The 7,194-nt window shown below is 38.3% G+C and overlaps 1 pseudogene; it reads right to left on the minus strand.

The window, feature by feature from the left end:
* Positions 1-8: 8 nt before the first annotated feature.
* Positions 9-503, minus strand: LOC120859485 (annotated as a pseudogene).
* Positions 504-7,194: the final 6,691 nt, after the last annotated feature.

Below are 7,194 nucleotides of genomic sequence, written 5' to 3' on the forward strand. Positions count from 1 at the left end.
CCACAAAAGGGAAAACTAAACACCCATGTGGTCTGCACAGTAGCCACTGTGATCCCTGAGACCCATGAGAATGTAACTAATTTCATGAAAACCATTTTGTTCATAATCATTGGGTAGCTCAGAGGATGGCAGATTGCAGCAAATCAGTCAAAAGCCATTACCCCCAGAAGAACACATTCAGTCACACCAAGAGTGAGTATGAAATACATTTGTACAAGGCAGCCCAAAATAGGAATCCTCATCTTCTCAGTGTTGACCAGCATAACAGGCATAATGACCACACTGATACCCATATCCACCACAGACAAGTTCTGGAGGAACAGATACAAAGGGACATGCAGTCTCTGTTCCAGGGAGATGACAACTATGATGATGGCATTTCCCATCGGAGTCACCAGGTAAACCACCAAGAAAGCCCCAAAGAGCTGCTCTTGGAGTTCAGGGAAGTTAGAAAAGCCCAAGAGGATGAATTCAACCACAGAGCTTTGGTTTTGCATTTTCATGTCAACAGTGGAGCATATATTGTTTTTAAGAACATAGTTATAAAACATATTTTATAAATTATAGTACAAAGTTACAGTCTATAGTACAAAGTTACAGACCTCTGAGTCAGGATCTGCAGTCACCCCAAACAATCTGGGCAGAAGATGAAAAGAGAAGCCCATCCTGATAGAAATTTAGCTTGGCAATTTTGGAGAATGACCAATTATTGTAGCTTAGAAACCCTATCTGATATATAAAAAATAATGTCTAAGTTTTATTGTAACTTGTATACTAATAGTTTGGAATTTAAACTTAATGTTAAAGTAAGTAGGAACATATTGTAACTTAGCTGTCACTTATATAACATTTCTAAAGGTATCACCTATTTTCCTAATTTTATGTAAATATGAAATTTAAGACCACAAAAATATAGTGTCCAGGCTCATATCTGTTTGTGCTGATGAGAAAGTCGAGACATAAATGAAAAGTAAATGTGGGCTAAGGCTATCATCATTTCATTCAAAAGGCTCTGGACAGAGAAATATTTAAATATTTTCAAAAATGGAAAAGATAAGACAATTTGAACTTCCTTTAATATAAAATTACAGTAGGTTCTTACTGCCACAGAATTATATACTGACAGTGAAACTTATGTTACACATATTTAACCATAATAAAAATGTTAACAGATTAAAATTTTTAATTAAAAATATAGTCTCAAGAAGTCACAAAAGGAACAAGGTAACCCACATATAATTTTATAAAATTTTAATAATTGTAAGTATAACAAAGATGATATGTAGTTGTTATAACTATTCATTAGTTCAAAATGACTTGGTTAAATGTGACAGCACTGCAGAAACATACAAAGAGGGTTTATTTCTGAGGTTCCTGTCTTCGGTGATCCATAACTATGTGAATTTGCTTTACATTTGATTTTTGCTCAGACTGTACCTGGACAAATACATAGAAATTCATTCAGATGAGAAATTGGTGGGAGGAGGGGACAGTTCTCATTGGTATATCCCTATAATCATATGTTCTAAGGAAATGCTCATGTTTTATTCACTGTAAACTTATAATTTAAAAGTTTCCCTTCTAGTTCCCTTTTGCTGTCCTCTCTTTCTTCCTTCCTATTAAATTTCTCACCAAGGTGTTCAATTAATCATTAATTATTCAAACAACATTGATTGAGCATCTGCCATTTTTAGCCTCCATGCTCCAAGGCACACTTTGGACACCAGAGCTCAACAGAAAGCAAATCACACAACCTAAAATGGAAAACAAGGCCTCACTCTCTAAGCCAGTAGTTCTAACTCCTACCTCTCATACCATGCTCTAGTTTTTCATTATCTCCTACAGACATTGTATTTACTACTTTTATATATACATCTATACAGACATGGACACATATACAGACATATATATATATATGTATAGATACACAAAAATTCTTTCATTAAACATAAACTCCAGGAGGGCAAAGATTATGTTTTATAATAAGAATGCCTACAACATTTTCTGACCCATAACAAATGCAAAACCAATTTTTTCTTGAACAAATGAAAACAAAATTTAGGAAAATGCAGACTCCACCTTTAAGGAATATTCTATCTACATGACAAGTTAAATCAGTATAAACACTGTCAGGGAACAAGATTAATTACAATGGTCTTAGAGTTTTCAGTGAGGAAAATGTTAGTCTAAATGAGGAGAGATGAAAAACTATATCACAAGAAGTCAGAGGTGGAAGGGCAATTAGACAGGAGGAAGGCTGACTTACTCAAGTCAAAATGTAATTGATGACAACAGCACTAGAATGGAGGCCTTCCAGGTTTCTATGATAGTTTGAAAACCAGGGAATAACATCTGTGGGAGATGAGGAATCCAGGAAGACAGAGGAGCAATTGAAAACATAAAATGTTGCCTTGGGTACAGATCATTCAAATATCAGCAGACAGCCATGGTGGGTTGACTTATATATATCTGAATTTGCCTATAGTCTTGTATTAAAATCAAATGCCTGTATCAACCATAGCAATTATATTTTGGTTGTCAAAAATCACCTAAATCAATTAAAATAGGATCAAATATTTAAACCCATTTCTAGTGGGGGAAAAACGAGAAATGTGTATTCAGCTAAAAATCTTAAAAGTGGATAAGTGCTAAAAATAGAAAACTTAGAATATCATATAAACAAAGTGGAAAACCTGTAAAGGACTAATTAAACGAATATATGAAACAAAATGTTCATGATGGAAAGAGCAACAAACCAGTGGTGCTCCACATTTTCTCTGTAACTTAGAACATCCTAATGCTCTCTTGATTATTCTCTGACATGGAATAGTTAGGAAGATCACGTCAACCTTCCAGGTGAAAAATGTTGGAGTTGGACTTATTTACCAAGTTCCTTCCCAGTTGCAATCTTCTAAGTTTTCAGGATTAGTGCATTCCAGGTACACATTTCTATTACCTCAACATTTTCTCTGAAAGAAAAAAGAAATTGAGCAGTATCAACACCAAAGTGTCTTACTTATTCAAATGCTTGATCTGTGTCTAGTAATTCCTGAGCACTGAGACATAACTTCAATGGTATCTCTATCAGTAGAAGATGAACTACAAATGGAAAACCCACTAACAAGCACACAGCAGAACCTTTACTTCCTTACCTGTAGACTCAGACAATAAAGTTCACTGCTTTGTCAGAAGTTTCACCTCTAGTCAGAAGCCACCTTCCCATAAACACAACTCAGTGATTCAGTGCACTTCACACTGAATCGAGAACATTATGACACCGAATCATATGCCACAGAGAATCCATCCCTGGAGAATTTGCAGTCAATTTGTATGTGCTTCCTCAGGTCTTTGCACAATAGCTAAAGAGGCTTGAACTTGGGCCTTCAGTTGAGAAAGCTCAAGAGAGCTAACCTGGAGCACCTCATATTCCTATAGGGAACAAGCACCTCCTCACACAAGATTCAATGTCACCATGACACCTCCCAGTAGCAGGCAGAAACAAAGACTAAATAAAGGTTCAACTGGGGAAAGAAGAGAGTGGTGGGGTGACGGCATGAGCAAAGGCAGGTGAGCCAGAGGGTGAGGAGTGCTTGGGTGGAACATACAGTTTCTGCAGGGCCTAATACAAGCTAGGTCAGGAAGATGGAAGCCTGTTTGTAAAAAGCCTGGATACCCTCCCACCTACCCTTTCAACCAAGAATTTTTGACCATAGGTACTAGAAATGTACAGCCACTTTAAATTGTCTAGAAAAATATCAGGTACAAATGATTTCAAACAAACCTTTTAAACTGGGAATCAAAAGGCCTAGACTTGTTTGTATAATTTAAGCAAATACTTTAACCTCCCAAATTCCATTATTTTCCCTGTAAAATAATCATAAATTATTGATCTCACTGAGTATTTGTGAAAATCAAGGGCCTAAACTGTCTTGAACAATAAGACCTTTGGCTCAGTTGCAAAAGAGTGAAGAGATGAATGAATCTGCAGGCTGGGCTTTGTCCAGAACCAGATGATGAGCCCAGAATGAAGGTTCCCTTTGTATACTTCTTGTACGTGTGTGTGTGTGTGTGTGTGTGTGTGCGTGTGTGTGTTTTGTATACTTCTTATTGCTGCTTTCCTTGAGCAGTTTGCTCCATTCTCTAAGGAAGTTTACCCCTTTTGGCAGCAATTAATTTGCCAACACTTTGAAATTCATTGAATCTAATCTGTGTCAAGACCAGGAGCTGACTGTGGCTCAGATCATGAACTCTTTATTGCCAAATTCAGACTCAAATTGAAGAAAGTGGGGAAAACCGCTAGACCATTCAGGTATGACCTAAATCAAACCCCTTATGATTATACAGTGGAAGTGAGAAATAGATTTAAGGGACTAGATCTGATAGAGTGCCTGATGAACTATGGAATGAGGTTCGTGACATTGTACAGGAGACAGGGATCAAGACCATCCCCATGGAAAAGAAATGCAAAAAAGCAAAATGGCTGTCTGGGGAGGCCTTACAAATAGCTGTGAAAAGAAGAGAAGTGAAAAGCAAAGGAGAAAAGGAAAGATATAAGCATCTGAATGCAGAGTTCCAGAGAATAGCAAGAAGAGATAAGAAAGCCTTCCTCAGCGATCAATGCAAAGAAAGAGAGGAAAACAACAGAATGGGAAAGAGTAGAGATCTCTTCAAGAAAATTAGAGACACCAAGGGAATGTTTCATGCAAAGATGGTCTCGATAAAGGACAGAAATGGTATGAACCTAACAGAAGCAGAAGATATTAAGAAGAGGTGGCAAGAATACACAGAAGAACTGTACAAAAAAGATCTTCACGACTCAGATAATCATGATGATGTGATCACTCATCTAGAGCCAGACATCCTGTGAAGTCAGGTGGGCCTTAGAAAGCATCACTACGAACAAAGCTAGTGGAGGTGATGGAATTCCAGTGGAGCTGTTTCAAATCCTGAAAGATGATGCTGTGAAAGTGCTGCACTCAATATGCCAGCAAATTTGGAAAACTCAGCAACAGCCACAGGACTGGAAAAGGTCCGTTTTCATTCCAATTCCAAAGAAAGGCAATGCCAAAGAATGCTCAAACTACCGCACAAATGCACTCATCTCACATGCTAGTAAAGTAATGCTCAAAATTCTCCAAGCCAGGCTTCAGCAATACATTGACCATGAACTCCCTGATGTTCAAGCTGGTTTTAGAAAAGGCAGAGGAACCAGAGATCAAATTGCCAACATCTGCTGGATCATGGAAAAAGCAAGAGAGTTCCAGAAAAACATCTATTTCTGTTTTATTGACTATGCCAAAGCCTTTGACTGTGTGGATCACAATAAACTGTGGAAAATTCTGAGAGAGATGGGAATACCAGACCACCTGACCTGCCTCTTGAGAAATCTATATGCAGGTCAGGAAGCAACAGTTAGAACTGGACATGGAACAACAGATTGATTCCAAATAGGAAAAGGAGTACGTCAAGGCTGTATATTGTCACCCTGCTTACTTAACTTCTATGCAGAGTACATCATGAGAAATGCTGGACTGGAAGAAACACAAGCTGGAATCAAGATTGCCAGGAGAAATATCAATAACCTCAGATATGCAGATGACACCACCCTTATGGCAGAAAGTGAAGAGGAGCTAAAAAGCCTCTTGATGAAAGTGAAAGAGGAGAGCGAAAAAGTTGGCTTAAAGCTCAACATTCAGAAAACGAAGATCATGGCATCTGGTCCCATCACTCCATGGGAAATAGATGGGGAAACAGCAGAAACAGTGTCAGACTTTATTTTTATTTCTGTCTAGTCAAGGTTATGGTTTTTCCTGTGGTCATGTATGGATGTGAGAGTTGGACTGTGAAGAAGGCTGAGCGCCGAAGAATTGATGCTTTTGAACTGTGGTGTTGGAGAAGACTCTTGAGAGTCTCTTGGACTGCAAGGAGATCCAACCAGTCCATTCTAAAGGAGATCAACCCTGGGATTTCTTTGGAAGGAATGATGCTAAAGCTGAAGCTCCAGTACTTTGGCCACCTCATGTGAAGAGTTGACTCATTGGAAAAGACTCTGATGCTGGGAGGGATTGGGGGCAGGAGGAGAAGGGGATGACCGAGGATGAGATGGCTGGATGGCATCACGGACTCGATGGACGTGAGTCTGAGTGAACACCAGGAGATGGTGATGGATAGGGAGGCCTGGCGTGCTGAGATTCATGGGGTCTCAAAGAGTCGGACACGACTGAGCGGCTGAACTGAACTGAATCTGTGTCCAGCGGGAAATGTACCACTTATGCTGAAGAGAAGGAATTTTCATCACAGAATCCAATTCAAGGATCCCTCTCATATCATTCATTATGGCGGGATAATACCCCAAGCACAAATGTTTCAAGTTCACCAGGCATAGGGAGGCCTGCTTAATATGTACTTTGAATGATTCATACTCTATCAATCCCATCACAGGGATCCTTTCTAAAAAACACAATCAGGTTTCTATCTCCACAACTCATTTTTGTCAGAAACAGTTGTCCATAAAGACTGTTTTCTGCCAAAATTAAAAAAAATTTTTAATGCAAAGGATGTTTTGCCCATTTACTAATATCTCTGGAGCAGAAACTAAGGACAGTAGGAGCTCCTATAACACAATTCAATGAAAGGGTCTTTATTCACAGTTGTTTAGTCACAAAGTCCTGTCCAACTCAGTAGCAACATTAAAATTAGAAGCAAGCATTAAATCTTCCAAATGTTGCAAAATGAGAAATTAATCATGCTGGAAAGATCATAAGTTATGGTCTGCCTCAGCAACTATAGAAAATATGCTCATTTATTTACCATATTGGTTCCCACAGGAAAAAAACATTATCTATTGTTTATGAGAAAGGTATCGGGGGCATTTTAGGCCAACAAAGGGAAATTTAGCAAATGTCTTAAAAACTGTGGTCTACAAATGAAAAAGATATAAGACTTTAGGAAGTTCCCATGGAGTTCTACAGTCACGAACATTGGATAAATATGTAGAACAGAAACAAGAGAAATTCTGTTTTGAATTATAATCTGTGTGGGTCCCTTAAGTAGAACAGTTTGGTCTCCCGAAATAACTCAACTTTCTTTACATGTTCTTGGGATAGCTTTTCACTCGAGATTAAATTTCCTCTGTTTGTTGGTCTCCTGAAGTTCTATTTCAGTAGTTCACCAGAGTGGGACTTCAGATCAGTC

This window comes from Oryx dammah, unplaced genomic scaffold (genome assembly GCF_014754425.2).
Source record: "Oryx dammah isolate SB20612 unplaced genomic scaffold, SCBI_Odam_1.1 HiC_scaffold_1205, whole genome shotgun sequence".
Lineage (NCBI taxonomy): Eukaryota > Metazoa > Chordata > Mammalia > Artiodactyla > Bovidae > Oryx > Oryx dammah.